This window comes from Polyodon spathula, chromosome 5 (genome assembly GCF_017654505.1).
Source record: "Polyodon spathula isolate WHYD16114869_AA chromosome 5, ASM1765450v1, whole genome shotgun sequence".
In the NCBI taxonomy this organism is placed as follows: domain Eukaryota; kingdom Metazoa; phylum Chordata; class Actinopteri; order Acipenseriformes; family Polyodontidae; genus Polyodon; species Polyodon spathula.
In genome coordinates this window covers 3,993,123-4,015,275 of record NC_054538.1, presented here as the reverse complement: position 1 = coordinate 4,015,275, position 22,153 = coordinate 3,993,123, and the positions used below count along the sequence as shown (strand labels likewise).

The 22,153-nt window shown below is 40.2% G+C and overlaps 1 long non-coding RNA gene across 3 annotated transcripts in view; it reads left to right on the top strand.

Annotated features, from left to right (window-relative positions):
* LOC121315443 overlaps window positions 1-22,153 on the top strand; it is a 121,275-nt gene that overhangs the window by 89,646 nt on the left and 9,476 nt on the right. For all 3 annotated transcript variants that reach the window (XR_005950267.1, XR_005950269.1, XR_005950268.1), the window contains one exon: window positions 14,965-15,031. This is a non-coding gene — a long non-coding RNA (uncharacterized LOC121315443). The remainder of the gene's footprint in view (window positions 1-14,964; window positions 15,032-22,153) is intronic.

Below are 22,153 nucleotides of genomic sequence, written 5' to 3'. Positions count from 1 at the left end.
CCTGCACGTGAAGTTCTGTGCAATCCTCGTGCCTAAATACAAATATACATTTTAAACACTCGTTTTACATAGACCCATTTATATTGCTGGACCAATGACTATACACCAACATTAACACACTACCCGTAGCATATACACAAATAAATAGCCCAGGCGGGGCACTTTGCCACAGGGTGTGATTTACAAATTTGTGATCTGTTTAAAATATTTACTGTAACACAAAACACTAAAACTTATTGGTGAGGGGGGAGAGATTGATAATTTAGCACCAGTAGGTTTGCAACCCTGAAGCTGTAGCTGCAGCTCATCATGTTGGCCCCCGCAGGTATCCAGTGAAGGGTCAAAAAATTGTCAAATTTGTGAGCGAAGTTGCCAAGAATTTGGAATACTCAGATTTGATGAAGGACTTTGCTGCTGCTAAAGCTCGGAAAATGTCTTTAATGTTGTGAAAAAAACAATTTGATAATGCCCAGGGGTTCACTTGAAAAAAAAAATTGTTAAAAGTGACATTTGTTCTTATTATTTATGCCTGGTTATTCTCACTGCCGACCTGTCAGAACCCATTAAAGTATTTTTCAATAGGCCTATTGGGGCATGATCATTTTAGAAAAACATGTATGATATGTTTGAAGTAGACTGGAATGCTCACTGCGTCACTGCCATGAATTGTAAATTTATATTATATATATATATCTATATATATATATATATATATATAGATATCTATACTATATCTCTCTCATATAGAGAGAGAGAGAGAGAGAGAGAGAGAGAGAGAGAGAGAGAGAGAGAGAGAGAGAGAGAGAGATAGCATCAAAAGGAACTTATCACTTATATTTGGATAAAATTCACTAGATGTGATCGAAACATTACAAACTCTGTTTTGGAGTAGGTACAGTGACTTTTTATTGTGCTTATTAACAATTGACATCACGAAGATGCTGCAAAATGATCTGTCGATCTTGGGCAGGTGTTGAGACTCTTGGTCTCCCAGTTCGTGGCCTGTCATTGACAGAGTGTCTGGTTATACCATCTCGCCAGGTTTGAAATTGCTGGCTGTGAGCACCCAAGACGGTGAGCCACAGTACGCTGCCCTAGTCCAGCCTCCAACATGCCGATCGCACGAAGGCACTGCTCTCTTGACAGACGTGGCATATTGTTTTTTTCTCTGTGATTTTCTTTATCGCTTTTATTCAAGCTTGCAATTCAATAGCTGAAATCACTCCATATCCAGTGTCCAATCAACTGTCTTACTAATTAGGTGATTAAGTGCATATGCTTCAGTCATAGTCACTCAGGCGTGTCATGGCCAAGAATGAATGATTAAAAAGAACCAAAAACATTTTGTCAATGTCCACCATTTATATACTTTTTTTTTTCCCGAAAATAAGTGTGTTATAATAGTGATAAGTTTATTTTGATACTTGGTATGAAATGAACAAACAAACTGAAAGAAGTGTTCATTAACATTTTAGTATCATTAATATTATTTACCATATCTTAACATTACTATATGTAGGTGCATATGATTACATGATTCACCTATATACTAAGTTTGAGACACGGTTACTACTGTAGCATTCATTTCATTTTGTGGACCCCACACTTAATCATCACTGCCTTGGGCCCTGTACAGCCTAAGGCCGGCCCTGGCTGCAAGTAAAGCCTGGAACACATTGCCTGATGCGACCGTCCCATCTCAATGGAGGAAGTCGCATCACAAAAAAATCTTTACGGGTGGGCATCACACATTGCGCAATTGAAATCACAGGAGGGAACGCAACAATTTGTGATTTTTTTCTGATGTTTGACCTGCCCTGGGTGCATAAAGTACAGCGGCTAGAGTCTCTATTATGCTCTGAGGAAGACCTACAGGTCGAAATGCAGAAGCCGTTGTTGTGTTAACTGTGGTTTTTAATATGTTCAAATAAAGACTTTTGCTTTTATTGAGAATTCCTTTGGGCTTTGGACTTAAATGAAATGAGAGTTGCTGTCTTTATTTCTCCTTCGATGGGAATTCTCACTGGAGGAAACTTCAAATTATCTGTATCCCAGGACGAGGCACCCCGGATTTTATAAACTGTTCCTGAACACATTTGTAGTGCCGTTATCCAAGTTATCTACTCATTAATATATATATATATATATATATATATATATATATATATATATATATATATATATATATATATATATATATATATATATATATATATATATATTTAATTTGTTTGCACAGCAGTTTGCAAAGCATTTAAAGCATTCACACGTAGAAATGTATATGTGCACTCCAATAATCTAAGATGGTTATCTAAGATTTGTTTTCATATTGTAAGTCCTCAGGTTCTGTGAATCATAATGCATGGGTGAAATTTTTCCATCTGTAGACGGCAGGTGTTAAAACTGATCTACCTTGGAACAAAATGCTGTTCTGAAGACGCCAACACCACAGTGAGTAAAATGCTCCACCAGGAAATGAAACTCAGTAAAACATACTGTAAACATATCTGTTTGCTAGACCAAAACAAAGCCGTGCCTGCCTGATTAGTTATGCCTGAAGTGTTAAGTGGCAGTTTGTTTTTGACTGGAGAGAGAGCAGCAGTAAGATACTGTGTTACAGAGCATGAGAATGGGAGAAATGCGTGCTGTATTTGTTGTTTAGTTTGAAGTGTATACTTACCGTTAAAGTGCCAGCACCTTCATTTATAAAAAAAAAAAAAAGAAAAAAAAAACTGTGTTTACTTTCTTATGTTCTACAAGTTCTACAAAAACATATGCTATTGTAAATTATTTAAATAATGTATGTCAATATGCCTATATGTTATTTTTCAGGCTATGATGCTTGACAGTTTATTGATTTATTTTTTTAAATTTTTCTAATAACGTTCACAGAAATGACTTAGATTCTGGTATAGTAAGCAAACTTATTACATTTGTAGACGACACAAAAATAGGAGGAGTGTCAAACACCGTTGCAGCAGCAAAAGTCATTCAAAATGATCATGAATCATTCAAGATTCAACACTGGGCTGACATATGGCAAATGACATTTAATAGAGAAAAGTGTATGGTGCTGCACGCAGGCAATAAAAAATGTCCATTATAAATACCATATGGGAGATACTGAAACTGAAGAAGGAATCTATGAAAAAGATCAATGAATTTATGTTGACTCAGAAATGTCTTCATCTAGACAATGTGGGGAAGCTATAAAAAAGGACAACTCATTGCTTGGATATATAGTAAAAAGATTAAAGCGTTCAAAATTCTAAGGTATTGACAATGTTGACCCAGGGGATTTTTTCAACCTGAAAAAAGAAACAAGGACCAGGGGTCACAAATGGAGATTAGATAAAGGGACATTCAGAACAGAAAATAAGAGGCACTTTTTTACACAGAAAATTGTGAGGGTCTGGAACCAACTCCCCAGAAATGTTGTTGAAGCTGACACCCTGGGATCCTTCAAGAAGCTGCTTGATGAGATTCTGGGATCAATAAGCTACTAACAACCAAACGAGCATGATGGGCCAAATGGCCTCCTCTCGTTTGTTAACTTTCTTATGTTCTTCTTATATTCTAATACAGATTGCGTGGTCATTAATTATTTTTTATTCTTTTGGAGCATATAAAAAGATAAACACACATTGATCAGCATTTAAACTGTATATTTAAAAGGAAACAGTAAAGAAACGGTAAGTACACTTAGACACGGAATACAGCAATTAAGAGCCCTTTCTCTTGAAAAACATATCCAGCATTGATTGCTTCATGTTTCAGTCTTCTTACCTCCTCACGCCTGTTGCCATGGTTGCATATGTCACGTGTCGCACTACAGTACGTTATGAATCTGCCTTGTCTTCGAATTAGCCTACCAATGTCTTTGTTTTCACTGAGAGAATAATACATTCACACTGGAGAAAATTCAGTGTCTGTTTTATCCAGGTAGATTTTGTAAAAGTGATTGTTGTAATAGGGCTAATGTCCATTGAAAAAAAAAAACAGTTCTTGCTACATGGATCGTTAAAAAAGGGGGTTCGTTATAAGAAGGGTTCGTTATAGTGAAGTTAGACTGTATATGTGTTTAAAAAAAAAAAATTATGTCTGTTGGAAAGGGGCTTCAGGGCCGAAGATGCCCTCAGGAATAGACTTCCAAGTGACAGACTGAATCCCCTCCTTGTCTTGGAGTTGAGTGACATCACTGGGAGGAGTTTCTTTATGAGATGGCCTGAGCAAAGCTCAGAAATGAAAAGGAAAGAAGGATCTTCTGCACAAGAGCTCAAAAAAGGTGACTTGTGTAATCTAGGGACCCCTTGTTTCTACCAGTTTTTGTTTTTATCAAGGCAATTTCAAAAGGCGTCAGGCTTACTGACTGAATACTAATGAAAACTTTCTTTTTTTACATTTTTTTTTGTTCTTCAGAGGTCGGTAAACTCTTTTGGCTTGTATAACAATACTGTGGTTGTGTTGAATTCTAATTAATAAAACATATTGAACACTAAAGAAAATGTCCCCTTATTTGGTAGGGAGCCAAATTGACCCTTAATCAGTAAGTCCTGGAGAAAGCACTGCATTTCAAAAGCTTTGTTAACTAGCCTCATGTGTGATTTATCAGGTTGATCCATCTGGTAAAAGAACAAGTTGTAAGTGAAGTAATTTCTGAATTTCTTTTTCTACAAGTTCATGTTTCTGAAAGTGGTCCAAAATGTTTGAGAGCATCTACAACGTTAGAGCGGCAGACCCAGACCCCCGGCCAAAACATTGCTTTTGTCCAGGAGTTTGTCAAAATGATCATTGGCCACTGTCACTCATGGTAATAATGTACCCTTCTGTAGGTGCAGTAGAAGCTGGTATCCTCCAATGGCTTATAGCTAGGGCTTCAACTTTTCGGTTTATGTTTTCCAAATCTCGACCTCCCTTTAAATTGGTCGTTGTTAGGCTGTCTCTGCTTCCTGATAAAGAGAAAACTACTAATTAAACTTTGGGTTTAAGATGATTTTTCTTCTTTGCTACAAATCGAGGAGATTTTAAATAATGCACATGCTATCACTGTACACTCCATACTGGGTATTTTATGCTGAAAAGAAAATCTGTCAGAACAACTCTGTTAAAGAAGTGAAAATAACAAGAGCACACGATAAACTAGGGGACTGCAAGAATGAAATGCAATTAGGAGCAGCGAGGAGCAATTAATGTAATTTGTTACGTCTGCTTGAAATACAAATTAAGCAAAACAGACTCAGTCACGATATGAAGGTAAAAACAAGTGACATGGTTTTGTAATTAACAGCTTTTTCTGAGTTTAGTTAGGAAACAGAATCAGCTCAAAATAACTTTAAAGGGATTTCATGCGATCAAAAATAAAACTCGAAAACTTCAAGCCTTACTTACAGTCAAAATGGACACTCTTAAACCAGATTCATGGTTTAACAGGATCTTTGCTCAAATTGAATAGGCCTATATGATGTTTCTTCTCCATTATGTTTTACATTTTATATATGATGTATATGTCCACACTCACTCCAGCAGAGTTGCATCATTTTGTTTCTCATGACGTGCTTTAGGCTAGTGTAACATGTACCAGTACTGGTTGACAGTCACGCATAGTAACTTTCCTCTATCGGTTGCTGACAGCGTCCTTTTTATATGCAGATTTTTGAAAGAAATAGAAACATTCATTGAAATCTCTGGCATGCCCTACCAAACCACAGACTTTTGTTATTAATGAAAAAGCAATTGTCAAACAGTTCTAACATTTCAAATGATCTTCTACCCTCATGTGAATTCTGCAGGCCTTGGGAGCCAAGCATATTGCATTTTATTATGAGCTGCATATTTTATAAATATGATTTAGTGTGATTTATTTATGTATTTATTTGTTTGAGTACCTGCCTTCACCTTTTCATTTAGCACAGTCTTTATTCAGCATGCCGCAAGGTTACTTTGTTAACATGTTGTTGTTGTTGTTTGTCTTCATGACACAGACTTGTTTTATTACATAACAGCTCTTCTAAAAGTGCAGCAGGTTGTCATAAGAGTTTCTTTTTTGTGTATTACCTCTGGAGGATAGCTCTGATAATCACACCCTCTTCTCCTCTTTTCTCTTTCAAATGTCACAGTCTAATTGCATGTCTTTTTCAGTTATATTAAATATTTTAAACATAATTACAAAAGCTAAGGAGCCAAAATGCAGTGTTATGTTCATAAGGAGGCAACCCACATATTGTATCTTATAATTGGATTTTACTCCAATCCTTAATTTCTCTAATCTTTTAAATCTGAACCATTGTATGAAATGCAGCTGCTCAGTGAAAGAAACTGTTACACAATTAACAGGCTTTTCAATGATTGTCCCTGAGTCTGCTTGTCACTGTAATTGGGGCACTCCTCAAAGATCAAACCTCATCATTGGAACTATAGTAATACTCCCCCCTCCCTCTCTTTTGTGCTGCATTCAAAATATCTCAATTCAATTTCCTTTCAACGTTGCATAAAGTTATATGTACAACATGATTATCCATCCCCTTGTACTGTAAACAAAAAATGCATTTGAATCAGTGTTGTTATCAGTCAGTTGTTAAGTTGCTGTATTAGAACGACTGCATCATTCTACTATTGTAGGTAGCTGCCCCTGTTCTTCCCTTAGTATAGAACCATTGCATTTGAAATGTTGTTCCACGACACTGTTGTGATTGTTGTTAAGGTGATTTATCAAGGCTGTTGGAACTTGTGGAGGTCTACAGAGTGAACCATGAGAATACACAGTGCACGCATCTCATTAGGTTTTCTATCCTGTCTTTCCAGTTGCAGTTCTGTGTTTGGGCCACAAAGTATCTAGTGATATGCTTCAGTACGAATCCATTGTCTAACCTCTCCATTGTCACAATCTATAGGCACTGTATTTAATACTGACAAGGTTAAAGTGCATGTAATGATACTTTCATTATTTGTTGCTGCTGTTTGTGATTCAGACATTTGTTTTCTTCTCTTGTCAAACTCCAGTCTCGTTCAGTACGTCTGTGGAGCCTGGGGCACATTATCCAGTCCGGTGAGCACCGTTAGGAATTGATCTATGTAGACACGGAGAGCATTGACTGTGCTAATAGAGGGATGTTTTCTCTCCAGTTTCAGGAGCTGTAGAGCTCTTCACTTCATCACAGTCACTGCATCCAGACATTATTCATTATTGGAGGTGATACCTATAAAGCACGCTGTCAGAGAAGCACATATTGACAGTGCCTTTAACTCTTTCCTGGTCTCAAGTGGTTCCATACTAGTGTCGTTGGCAAAAACAGCTTTGGGGGATATGTAACTTGTGGATAGCCTACAGCATGTAAAGCAGAACAAACAATCAGCTGTGATTACTTTCTCTAAACCCTTTTTGGTAGGTTTTTTTTTTTTAATGTTTTTTTAAGCTAATTTCTTAATGAGTTGGTATATTGAAAGATCAGTAAAGGTTTTTAGACATTATTAAATGATCTTCAGAACAACTAAGTCCAATTGAAACTCACCATAATTAAGAAAACTAGCTTATTTTTACATGTATTTATTTATTTATGTTCCCAGCTACATGTATAATACTCTGGCATGCTCTTTTGAGGTATTATTTAAATGTATAGTAGAGTGGCTGCTGGAAAGTTAAGCACAACTTTGCATGCATAGGATCTATGTAAAGAATATGTTTACTGACTGTTCGTTTCACCATGCAATTTTGACTTGAGCCCTTTTGGGTAATAAAAAATGCTTCTTGAAACATGCAGACTTGTTCCAGATTATCTAGCCATTACTTTTCAGAAGTCTGAATTCAGATTTTTTTTTTTTAACTGAAATCCTGAAGTTATATTCCATGTTTGTATTCAAATCGTACATCTGACATGTTCAATACTTGATGGTTGTGCATCCATTTCCGGAAAACACTGTTCCTAGTTCTAATAATCAAGGGAACTGGGACAGACAATTACAGAATATTAATATGCTGTTCCAACGCTAAAAATATGTTTTACTGCAAATTGCACATGCATATATCATAAAAATATAATACAATAATTGGAAACTTCTGCTGCTGCTACTGCATGTCTGAAGTCTATGTTGGGATCAAGGTTGTACTAAGGATCCTGGCAGTAATGAGCATAGTTTTTCATATCTGAATGATTCCTTAGAGAATCCACTGTCTAGTAATGTTCTGCCACTGTTTTTTTGGTTTAAGATCTTTTCAGCTGTAATGTGCATCCTGCACATGCATCAGCTGGAACAGGAGTGCACTTCTAGTGCTTGTTTGGGAGTTTGTTTCTGTGAAATTTTGTTTCTCTTATAACTTCTGAACAGCATGTTTAGATTGATGGAAAATTTGCATCCGCCTTTGTAACGATGTGGGGTACAAAACATGCACAGTGACAGATTGTTGTAATAAAGCTATTAATAAATCTATGAGGGGAATGCTTTGTGAGAGCACATTACATGATTTGCCATGTGAGTTTTAATAGACACAGTACAGTATTTGAAAGAAAAGAAACATGGGCACTGGAAGGTTCCTGTCATATGTCATTTAACACACATAGCTTTTACACCAGAATGGTGGTACTGCAATTCGTATGGATATTTTTAACTGGTAGGCTTATAGAGATAAGCTTGAATTTGTGAGAAACTTGGTCCCACCACTGGTCATTAAATCCCCTTTGCAATTTTAATTTTTACTATTTGTACCAAGTTTATGCTGTAATAACTTGCGTGGGGGGGATATGTTTGGATAGATGTTGATGAGATCTACAAGCATCAAACAAAATATTATGCTATCCGGGGATTTTGGATTTTTGGTAGATTTTTGGAGTTGCATTTGTCATGCATTCAAGCATTGCTTACGGCCACTTTGGTAAGGCTAAAGTGCCACATAGTTCTATCCAAACTGGCTATTTCTTTAACTTTGCATTCTCTGAGGATTGATCTAGAGGAAAAAGTAACAGCATGTGCTTCCACTGGCACTAGCTTGGAGCTGAGGGGTTATGAACTTGCATGGGACTTGGGACTTTTTTGTTACAATGACACATTTGAAACTACCAAAACCTTACTTGGTTGGGTTTTAAAAACTAAATTCACTGTTTTTCTTTAAAAAAAAAATTCTTCCCTGTTTACAGCACCATTTAAATACACCTGTCTCTGTCATCGAAGACCTCCTAAACCAAAGACTTTCAGCCTGAAATTGAATGATTGGCTAGCATGAGAATGTACCAAATGGCTTTTTCACAGGTGGTTGGTCAGTCAATCAATTATCCCCCTAGGTCGGCACCACAACTTATAAAAACACCTTTACTTCACTTTTTGGTTATTAAAATCCAACTAAGTAAGGTTTTGGCAGTTTCAAATGTGTTATCCTAACAGAGAAGTCCCAAGTCCCATATTCAAGTTCATAACCCCTCAACTCCAAGCTAGTGCCATTAGAAGCCTGCATTGTTACTTTGTCCTCTAGATCAATCCTCGGAGAATGCACAATTGAAGAAATAGCCAGTTTGGGTAGAACTATGTGGCACTTTAGCCTCAACAAAATGGCCGTAAGCAATGCTCGAATGCATGACACATGCAACTTCAAAATTTGCCAAAGATCCCAAATCCCTGGATACCAACATATTTTGCTTAATGCTTGTGGATCTCATCAACATCTATCCAAACATATCTTTGTCCCCCCATGGAAGTTATTACAGCCTAAACTTGTTAAAAAAAATTGCAGAATTTCGAATTTCAAGGTGGTTTAATGACAGCAATACAGCAATACTTCATTTTAGGACCCACATCCCCTACAGGGTAAAGGATTAGGCTGAAGTTCGAATAAAACGTGTCAGTTACCCCTCATCTTGCAATTTGCCAGAAGCGAGTGGGGTGCTCCTAGTATTTTTTTCTGAAAAGCCCAGTTTAATACAGAAGAACGAGGTGCTACACATGATGGCAGCATCTAAATTGCACCCAGGGTGATTTTTCTGTTCAAGGTCCCTTTCTCACTTTAGTTTGACCTTTGCAAGGTCACAGGTCGAAGGTGACATTTTAAAAAAAATAATGGCCATCATTTCTGAACTCGGCATGTCTGAAAATCCCGAGGTGAATTTTTCTAGGAAAATCTGAGACGGACGGGTAACGGCACAGGTTGAGTTGGCATGGAATGACCCAAATTTTAATTTCCATAGGCTTGATCAATTTTCAGATATCCAGAACAAACTGATTGGCAATATTTATAGATGGGTGAAATGAGTCAGAGTGGGGGTTACATTTAGCACATTGTATTGACTTTGAGTATTAACTCTCAACACCTCCGCATTCTCTTAAATCACAGCCTCTCACAAGCAGCTTGGGTCTCCCATCTGTGTCAAAGCAGAAGCACATGTCAGGGTGCTCTCGCCCACTCTGTCCATCACACATCAGTCATTTTAACAGCACACACCAATAAAATCAAATATGTTTCCTTTTTAAGTAAAGATAGCTAAATGAAGAAATAAAATCTGACATTTCTTATGGACTGGATGTGTTCCTTTGTGCAACAAGATTCAAAGAATTACAGATGCCAACTGAAATGATTGGCCTACTTAGAAAAGTAGGTGTTTGGTATGCCCCTGAAATACTTTGAGTTTATGTGATGCCACTGCAGGTGCAGAAATGGTCTTGTAAGAATTGTAAGAATTTTGATGATATGCTTAATGGCAAGTACATTTTTAAGTACTTTAAATACATTTATCAAAGGGTTTTCTGCTATAAATAAAACATTGATTCTTGAAAGATTCAAAGTAATATTGATCATTATTGACTCAAATCCATATTGAGTTCAATCAAGTGAGGATCGGTAGATTCAGGAAATGGATCAGTAATCAATTTGTTAACTAGGATCTGAATTAACTCAGACTAGTATTCAGTGATTTAACATAGTGTATTTTGAGCATAGAGTCCAGTAAAGCTGCATAAACAGAAGGGCTATTGTAACTCTAGCTTACTGTTTTAAAGTTTGTCAGATTTCTGAGGTTCTAGCTTGCTTGTAGCAAAGAAGTCCTGCGGTTGTCACATAGCTTTCAAGAACACAGGCTGGCTTGATATGGACTAGAAGATTTGAAGACAAAGGCTTGATATGGACTAGAATATTTGAAGACTAAGGCTTGATATGGACTAGAAGATATGAAGACAAAGGCTTGATATGGACTAGAAGATTTGAAGACAGACTGGCTTGATATAGACTAGAAGATTTGAAGACAGACTGGCTTGATATGGACTAGAAGATTTGAAGACAAAGGCTTGATATGAACTAGAAGATTTGAAGACAGACTGGCTTGATATGGACTAGAAGATTTGAAGACAGGGATATGGACTAGACAAAGGCATGAAAGGCAGGCGGTGATCTACTGGGTCTCATAGATGAAGATGAAGGCAAAGATGATGAACAAACTTATGTAGGTGGTCTGGAGAGCTAAAGACAGACTGGAAGACAGCTCCAAACTTGTATAAATAGTCCAGAGAATTGAACACAAAGGGCTGAAAGCAGAACCTTGTGGGCCCAGTTAAAGGTTCAGATGAAGAGGAGAGGCAACGGCAGACTGAAAAAGAGACCATGTGCTTTTTGAAGCAGCCCTTCTTAAACACCTTTGCAAAGATGTGTAATTATTTGAATAATCTAATTCACTCCACACAGGGTTGCGGCCAATTTGTGTTTTTCAGTTCCAATTCCATTTTAAAATCAATTCCCAATTACAATTCCCTTTCAATCAATTCCAACACATTGATCAAAATTGCAATTAGCAGCATTCTGTTAAAACAAGCTTCTCACAGTGACACCACATTACTGAAATTGTTCAGTCATTGTTGGTCAATTAAATTGGCTTCAAATGAAAGCAGTTGAACAATCTCTTCTGCAGGTTTCAGCTCAAGTATTCCTTTTCAATTTTAGCTGTACCAGATGGTACCACAGTTTCATAAAAGGCAGACTAATCTGATTAACAAATGGATCATGTTACCATTTACTTCCCATCTCAACACAATTATGTGTGCCATTTAAAATGTTTACAACATTAAAAACGTTAAACGTAATATAAAACTATAATAACTGACAATGATAAACTTTTTATTAAAGCCAACATAAAAATTATTTTCTTTCTGTCGACTATTTTCTTCCTTTGTTTTTTCTTTGCAAGTAAGAAATGTATTAATTTCAATACACAGAATAATCTGGATGTACTCTATCAAACACTATTGCTGTTACTAAAATGTAGCAACACCTAATAAATAAAACAAACTGTCAAAGTTTGTTTTATATTGAGGTTATTATTTATGTTTACCGAAGCATTTGTATGTCTAAAAAATGCAGATTGTGCTTCGCTGATTAATATTCAATTATACAACAAATTGACAACTGCAAAGTCCATGAGTAGCAGTGAGCAGCACTCTCCATAAAGGGAGAATCGCCAGATGCCTGCTTCGCCCACCCCAATATCAGAGTGTAAATACGCTCTATCAAAATCATGCATGCATGGGCTCGCATCCGGTAAAGCAGTCCGCGTGGAGTGCAGGATATGCCCTATAGCCTGCAGATTGCTGGTTCAGCTTATTGCACTGCAGGCTGTAGACAGGAGTTCCAGGGGGAGGCGCACAATTGGCCGAGCGCCAACCTGGGTGGAGAAGACTAAGGTCGGCCAGGGTGCCCTCAGCTCACAGCACACCAGTGACCCTTGTAGAATGGACGGGCACCTACAGGCCTGCCTGTGAGTTGACCGGAGCTGCGTGGTACTCCGACGCTGTAGCTCTGAGGTAGCCGCAAGGTGGGCCTGCAGAGTGAAAAGAAGCGGACAGCTAATGGCACGCGTTTCAGAGGACTTGTTTGTCTGTTTTCGTCTCTTCCGAGTCAACGCGGGGGTGGCAACGGTGAGCCGGGTTGAAATAAAAACATAATTGGGCTTTCCACATTGGGGAGAAAATGAGAAAAAATAATTGGAGATTCAAAATTTTACAAAAAATTATGAATGCATACAGGTAGATCATTTTGAAACTTTTGGGGTGCTAAACCAAAAAATAAGTATTGTGGTATAGAAATAATGTATAATATATATATATATATATATATATATATATATATATATATATATATATATTTCATATAATTATTTTCTTTTCAATTTATAAGTGTCACAGAGACTGCCGAAGTGGGCGGCGTCAGAGCCAGGAAAAGTAATGAAATACACAAAACACAGGACGGATGAAATTAAATGATGAAGACGCCTGTTGGCGCCGGTTTAATACAAAATAAAAGGTTTAACAAACACGAAAAACACAGGACACGGCACTCTACGCCAAAATAAATAGACAAACAAAAACAGACTAAACTTAACAAAACGGTGCACGGACAGACACTGACAAACACGGTGAGCGGATACTTTCTCCTCTTATTATTACTACTACTACTGCTTATTTCCTCCGTCTCCAATCCCGTTCTCCGCTCACCGAACACCCAACCCCCAGTATGTGACAACGTGCATCTATATATACTATTGTGCTGGGATTCAATTACCAATTAATTATTCACTTGAATCCCAGCACATGAATTAATAAAGTGCAATTCCCCGTGCTCACATATTACTACATTTTACTTGCACGTGAAGTGCTGTGCAATCCTCGTGCCTAAATACACATATACATTTTTAAACACTCGTGTTACACAGACCCGTTTATATCCCGTGTACCAATGTCTATACACCAACATTTAAACACACCACACGCAACACATAACAGATAATATACACAGGGGCGGGCACTTTGTTACAATAAGTTATAATTATTCCATTTTGAAGTAGAAGTCATAAGTGTTAGGTTGTTTGCCCATATCCTAAGTTGTGACAGATTTTAACAGAAATTTGAATGGAGTCATTTTTGTGATGATTTCTGCTGAGAGGTTGAGCTTGAAACTATTTCTGGGTGGATTTTTTTTTTTCTGGGAGAAAGCAAGATGTCTTGCATGTTGTTTTTATACAAAAACAGAATTCCGGTATTTAAAATAAATAAATGAAAACAACCCTTGAATGTTTTGTTTTCCTGTCAGACACATGCACTGGGAATCTCATAATCAATACTCCTCCAAGTTGTCCTCTGTGATGAAAAGGGATTTTATTATATGACAAATCATGGCATGCCTAAGCATTTGTCCCCTGGTTTGGAACAACCCTCTGTAATTAAAACGTCAGAAGCTGTGTGTTTGTGGACCAGCCAACATCCAACTTGCTGGGTTTTACTGAAATCATCCGCTTGCCTCCTGTGTGAGATCACATCAGTAAATTACAGAGTGCCGGAACGGCTTTTCTCTGTTCAGGATTATTTGTTTCAATGAGTTTTAAAATAGGTTCACGGTTTTAAAAAAAAAAAACTGTACTTTTTTGGTTTGTTTTGTTTCACTCTGAAAACATCTACAAAGGACAACTAGCTATCTGTGTTTTGGATGCTATAATCACATTCAAGAATACAGAGACATTTTCTAAACTGCTAGAGGTTTTTTTTTTTATAGTGTATCGTCATAAATTAGTGCTAACCAAGGGTTTCAAATCCAGAATGATATTTTAGTTTTAAAAAGAAAGGCCAGCATGTTAACAAATAAATAACAAAAGGTGTTTTAATGCTTTGGTTAACACCTGTGTAATAGCTGTATTAATCCTTATATTATAGAGGCTAATGAGTTTTTATAATGCTAACATCCACAAAACACAGGTACTTGCTTCTGCACTCCTGAGCTTGCTCTATCGTTGAATGTTAAGACCTTTAAACAGTGTACTTGCAGCTCTTGCCTTTCCAGTCAGTTCAGGAGGCTGAGATGCTGATTTCATTACAATGTATTGTCCCTCTCTGGGTGTGTTTAATTATGTAGATTCTATAGTCTATATAATTCAATGCTATAGAATATAGGTGCAGTCAACCAGCTAGTGAAAGCTAACCTGTGACTCTAATTCTTTCTGTTTGCAGGTTGCTGACACAGACTGTAGGACTGCTGTATGTTGGCAGCTATGAAAGACATTTTGCTCAGGTGAAGGTAAGCCTGTTAAGTGTACACTGTGTGCACTTCAGGGCTGATTAAACTAGACCTGGATATTGACATGCCTGGGTGTGCTTTAGCTCCGATTTCAGCATCACTCGTGGAAGAGAAATTAAAGGACAGCACTGCTGGACTTTTTAACCCTTCATACACCTGCCATTGTAGGGCGTGGTACAGCTTAGAAGATGAATATAGCAACATCTACTATTACCACTGAGTAAATCAACTATTTACCTATGGGAGCAGCGCTGTAACACTTAATGCAATTTAAACGTTGCGTAATTAGTCAGACACTGTCTCCCTGGCTACTTCTGCTAATTTGTTATTTTCTCCCTGTATTCTACAGAACTCTTCTCCTCTGCTTCTGAAACTGTTAACCCTGTTCCATAACCCAATCTTCCCTATCATAATTTATACTGACATACTGTCACTGCACACTGACTGTTAAAAGACTCCCTGAAAACATAACTGTATTCACAGTAAACAAGAGATTGCAGTGCTGTTGAGAAACCCTTGGGAACTGAGGACTATTTGTAAAACATTTAATCATCTAACATCCCTAAACCAGGTTCCCCGGGGCAACCAAAATTCAGCCTTGGGCAACTTGAAAGTGGAGCCAGAGAGAATTAGTTTGCCCGAGCTGGGCAACCACAATTTTGTTCATTATCAGATCAAAACCTGTCTAAATATAAAAACAGAACTTAAACTGACTTCTACTGCTCCTCTCTCGCTCCCCACATGGACAATCTGATCATCTGATTCGACTAGACGTGCTTGACGTTGACAGAAACACAACTTTCTCACCGTTATCTGTATAAACTGTCTGGTTCGCCCCAGTATAACTGAGTATGTAAAAAAAATGAGTCAGAAGAGGCTTTTTCAATGTGGATTCACCCCTTCCAAAAAAACAAAGGAAAGCGGCGATCAACAAGAGGACCGTATCCCCTCGACATCATCATCAGTCTCTGCTGTGCCACAGGCTGCCGGTAAAGAGGATGCTGCGATTTCATGAGGAGAAACAGCAACACAAATTCCAGGTTAAGTGGAAGAGATGGTGGAGAGAAGGGGAGAGGGCTCATCGGCCAGACTATATGAAAGTGTGACTGAAAGTGATGCTGTATATCACAATGAAATGTTGAGTGTTTGTTGGCCTGGATAAGGGTGACTGCTTGGTAAATAAATAATACGCTTTAAGAAAAGAGCAATGTTTTTGTATTTATTTTTTCCGGGTAACCTAGATGTCACTCCGGGCAACCTAGAAAAAAAAGCTAGTGTAGAGCCCTGGCTAAGCACTGAGCATTTTAATAGGACCGGCAACAAACAGTGATCCAGGTAACCTCAGCTTCTCCCAATCTCACTGCATTCTTCATACATGCAAATTCAATCCTACCCACTAATGGGAATTCAAGAGAAATGGAAGAGCAAGCCCTGATTTTCATACCTGCTTCAACCCTAGATCGAGTTACAGGTGCATTTTATTGGAGTGTTTTTCATCTTACAGATGTATTTCAACATATTTGACAAGGAGAGCACAAAGAGATAAGAACATTTAATTTCGTTGTCCTCCCTTTCATAAATCAGGTTTCCAGACTCATTACATGCTGTTCATAGCAATATATTTTTATGGCTCTGTTTTGTGCAAAATAGTTCTAAGTGGAAAATAGGTTTCCCTTGTTCATAGCTCCTAATAATGATGGAATTTAGTTTTAAAATGTTTTTATCATATCTCTACTAGGACTGCCAGTGAGCAAGGTACAGGTACATGTAAATAATTCACTGACTGTGCACCGTTATTCAGTGTGTCAGTTATCTACTTTTAATTAACATGGAAATTAAAATGAAGGCCAGCATATGCCATGAATTTAATAAACATCTCACTTTGTATGACATTTATAGGCTTCATCGCCCCTGTTTGCACAGGCGATAGGGGATTTGCAGCTTCATCGCCCCTGTTTGCACAGGCAATAGGGGATTTGCAGCTTCATCACCCGTTTGTTTGCACAGGTGATAGGAGATTTGCAGCTTCATCGCCCCAGTTTGCACAGGTGATAGGGGATTTGCAGCTTCATCGCCCCTGTTTGCACAGGTCATGGGGATTTGCAGCTTCATCGCCCCTGTTTGCACAGGTGATAGGGGATTTGCAGCTTCATCGCCCATGTTTGCACAGGCGATAGGGGATTTGCAGCTTCATCGCCCCTGTTTGCACAGGCAATAGGGGATTTGCAGCTTCATCACCCGTTTGTTTGCACAGGTGATAGGGGATTTGCAGCTTCATCGCCCCTGTTTGCACAGGTCATGGGGATTTGCAGCTTCATCGCCCCTGTTTGCACAGGTGATAGGGGATTTGCAGCTTCATCGCCCTTGTTTGCACAGGCGATAGGGGATTTGCAGCTTCATCGCCCCTGTTTGCACAGGCGATAGGGGATTTGCAGCTTCATCGCTCCTGTTTGTTTGCACAGGCGATAGGGGATTTGCAGCTTCATCGCTCCTGTTTGCACAGGCGATAGGGGATTTGCAGCTTCATCGCTCCTGTTTGCACAGGCGATAGGGGATTTTCAGCTTCATCGCCCCTGTTTGCACAGGCGATAGGGGATTTGCAGCTTCATCGCCCCTGTTTAAACAGGTGATAGGGGATTTGTAGCTTCATCGCCCCTGTTTGTTTGCACAGGTGATAGGGGATTTGCAGCTTATCGCTCCTGTTTGCACAGGTGATAGGGGATTTGCAGCTTCATCGCCCCAGTTTGCACAGGTGATAGGGGATTTGCAGCTTCATCGCCCCTGTTTGCACAGGCGATAGGGGATTTGCATTCTGGCTCAGTTCAGCTCATTGCGGTCTTACGGGTGGAATTATTATTTGTTTCCACTATTACTTGTATTGCTTGAACTGTGACTTTTTACAAGAGTTTACAGTTTACAAGATTTGTATCTGTAATTGTATACAGTTATGGCCCAAACGTTTTGCATCATCTGGAATTGTAGGATTGAGATTGTAATTTAAAAACTATATGAACATAATATATTTTTAATTAACAATATGTAGCCAAAGAAACTACAAAATGATATTGCAAATAGTCCACCGGCAGCCATAATAGTAGTACAGTATTTCATGTTGGATTTTGAAATGTCACATTTTTCAATGTCAGTTTTCTCTTAAGTATAAATTGGTATCTAATTAAATAACTTTTTTAGCAGGTTTCATTCAACTTTATGAAGAAAAATGTGTTAGTTTTATGAGATGATGCAAAACTTTTAGCCATAGCTATACAGCGATGTCATTCTGAAGCGACAGAAGTGCATGCTGGTTATTATTGTGTTTGTTTTGCCCTGACCTTGATGATGTTGGGGGTCTTTCACTCTGACCCCAAGCTTTGTAGGATGTGTGTTCTGAAACATTGACAGCTTTCTTAGTTTTTTCTGTGCTTTTTTTATACCAAGTTAAAGAAGCTCCCAAAGTCAAAATGATGAATGGCTATTGTGTATCAAGGCTTCTCTCCCTTTTACTTGAGTGACGTGTCGGTACCTAGTACACTGTGTTGGTACCTGGTGTACTGTGTTGGTACCGAGTGTACTGGGTTGGTACCGAGTGTATTGGGTCAGTACTGAGTACACTGTGTAGGGACCGAGTGTACTGGGTCAGTACCGAGTGTACTGGGTCATTTGCGAGTACACTGTGTAGGTATCGAGTGTACTGGGTCGGTATCGAGTGCACTGTATAGGTACCGAGTGTACTGGGTTGGTATCACGTGTACTGGGTCAGTATCGAGTGTACTGGGTCAGTATCGCATACACTGTGTAGGTACCGAGAGTACTGGGCCAGTACTGTGTACACTGTGTAGGTACGAGTGTACTGGATCAGTACCGTGTACACTGTGTAGGTACCGAGTGTACTGGGTCGGTACCGAGTGCACTGTGTAGGTATCGAGTGTAATGGGTCAGTACTGCGTACACTGTGTAGGTATCGAGTGTATTGGGTCAGTACCGCGTACACTGTGTAGGTATCGAGTGTACTGGGTCAGTACTGCGTACACTGTGTAGGTATCGAGTGTACTGGGTCAGTACCGAGTGTACTGAGTGCAGTACTACTGTGCTCTGACACTACTACTAAGTACACTGCACCACTACCATGCCTGGATTCCATGCATGTGTTTCCTGCAAGGCCAAGCTGCCTGCAAAGGACGGGCACAGTAAGTGCACTGTCTGCCTGGGCCCTGAGCGTGCTCAAAGAGTCCTGGCAGATTCCACTTCATGTGATTTCTGTGCCCTCTTCTCCAAATGTACACTTGAGAGTGAAGTGGCCCGTCATTCAAGGGAACGCTCCCTCACACCTGCTCGACATTGCCACACTCTGTCAGTGAGGCGGAACCCTCCTCCCATGGCTCTGTGTCAAGGGAGGGTAGGAATTGCCTTTGAAGGAGTCCAGTCGAGAAGCTGTGCTCCTTGTCTTTCTCCTCGGCGTCTTCCTACAGTTCTCCATCTCCTTCCCCTCCTCCCAAGTGGAAAAGGAAGAAAGCTGGGCGCTCATGTTTGGCAGACAGGAGACATTTGAATAAGATATGGGAAGCCATGTCACTCCAGCAGGCTGTCCTTGCTGAACTACGGCAAGAGCGTTCAGCCCCACTGATACCACCGGTTTCCCTTCCTCCAGCCCCACCTGCACCTTTGCAGGCAGAGGTTTGTGACCTGGAGCGCAATATGCTGTCTGTCATCGCCTATGAGGAGGCTGATGATCAAGATGCAGTTTCCCATCTTATGATGCGGTATCGGACAGCATTCCTATGGCACAGCTCTCCTTATCTTCAGAGCTTATACCTCTGATGCAGCTGGCTACTGCAGTCCTGGAGATACCCTGGCTTGTGACAAAGGAAGAGATGCACACTATTTACGATGAGCCTACTGTTGCTTCTGCTGCCCCTCCGGTTCACCCAGAACTGGGCCTGACCCATTTTCTGCCAGTAGGAGCACCTTTCTGTCCAAGGATGCGGTGTGCGTAAACAAACAGTCCAGGGTGAGAGAGGTAATGCTTAATAAAGTGTATGCTGCTGGTGTTTTTAAAGCATGCCTGGGAAGCTACAACAGGAAGGCTTTGTGGTTCAGTGGTTAAAGAAACGGGCTTGTAACCAGCAGGTCCCCGATTCAAATCTCAGCGCAGCCACTGACTCGTTGTATGACCCCAGCAAGTCACTTAACCTCCTTGTGCTCCGTTTTTCGGGTGAGACGTTGTTGTAAGTGACTCTGCAACTGATGCATAGTTCACACATCCTAGTTTTGCATCTTGTGAAGCACTTTGTGATGGTGGTCCACTATGAAAGGTGCTATATAAAAATAAAGATTATTATTATTATTATTATTATCCTCATGGCTTACCAGGAATACCTTCTTGGGTCCATTGCTGAGACCCAAAAGTCCTCGTCTCAACAGGTGGACAAGCTACGCTTGGTGTCCAGGAACCTTCTCCAACTGTATAAGCTTAGTGGACAGGCGATAGCCAGAAATCTGGCAGCACTGGTAGCTGCTCGAAGACAGCTTTGGCTCTCCCAAGCATGTTTGCTTGATGGAGACAAAACAGCACAGTTGGATACCCCAGTCACTCCAGGTCACACTTTTGGCCTGGTGGTGGATGACTGCTGGAACCAGTGCTCAATACTGTTCATACTGGTTACTCTCTGCAATTCCAACACGACCCTCCTTCCTTTTCGGGTGTGACAATAACTACTGTCACGGACCCACAAGCTGCCACTCAGGTAGCTCCGGAGGTAGAAGCTATGCTGTAAAAGCGGGCAATTTGCACAGTATACCACTCTCAGGCAGATGAACCTGTATCTGAGTGGGAGACGGTTCAAGATGCTGACGTCGCAGCGGCTGTTGCAGTCCATCAGGCCAGGCGACTGGTTCACCATGGTGGACCAAAAGGGCTCCTATTTTCACATCCCCATAAAACCAGCACACAGGAAATAAACAAGGTTTGCCTTTCTGGGAACAGTATGCCAGTTCTGTGGTCTGCCGTTAGGCCTCTCCCTAGCTCCACGCGTATTTACAAAATGCATGGAGCCTATACTGACCCAGAGTCTCCAGCACAGGCACATGAGCACACAGAGCTTGTCACCAACCATCTACTTCGACTGGGCCTGAAGGTGAATTATGTAAAGAGCCAGTTAGTGCTCACCCAGATAGTTACCTATCTAGGGGTGCGCCTGGACTCATTCCACCATGGAAGGGTCACCATATAAATGTTTTAGAGCTGCAGGTACTGTGCCTGTCCTTGCAGAACCTTTTGGAGCAGGTCCGGGGGACAAGTGGTTGTTCGTACGGACAATGAGTCTGTGGTGTCCTGTGTCAACCACCAAGGTGGTTTGCGGTCACCCAAGCTTCTGCTGTGGACACTGCTCTCACTCTGGGCAGTTCACCTGCCTGGGGTGATCAATTGGGCTACTGACCTCTTGAGAGGGGTCCCCAGCAGAGCAGAATGGAGGCTCCATCCTGAGGTTGTGACCCTTATTTGGGAGAGCAGAGGAACACCTATTTGCCTTTCAGGAGTCAGTACGCTGCCCCCTGTGGTTCTCCGTAAAAGGAGACGGAGGGCCTCTGGGAGTAGATGCACTGGCACACCTGTGGCCAGCACATCTCCTCTATGCTTTTCCACCACTCCCACTGTTTCTTGAGAAGGTCAGGCAGGACTGGGCCAGGGTGCTCTTAATAGCCCCATACTGGCCCAAGAGAGTTTGGTTCTCCTTCTTGATGCAGCTCCTGAGCGACCAGCCGTGTGAACTGCCGATGCGCAGCGACCTGCTCATTCAGGTGCAGGGCACTTTGTGACACCCTGGCAGCCTCTACCCTTTCCCAATATGGGTACAAGTGAGGCGTGTTTCAGGGGTGGTGCATGTCTCAAGGGTTTGAACCCACATGCTCTATGGCAGTTATATTGCAATTTTTACAGGACCTTTTTGATGAGAGGAAATCCCCCTCTACTGTAAAGATCTATCTGGCAGCCATCTCGGTGTGCCATGTAAAAATAGATTCAGTCTCCCCAGAAGCTCATTTCCTGGCAGGGCAATTTTTGAAAGGCAGCTGGTGGCTTAGGCCACTGGTGAAGGATGTCGTTCCTCTTTGGAGGTTAAATGT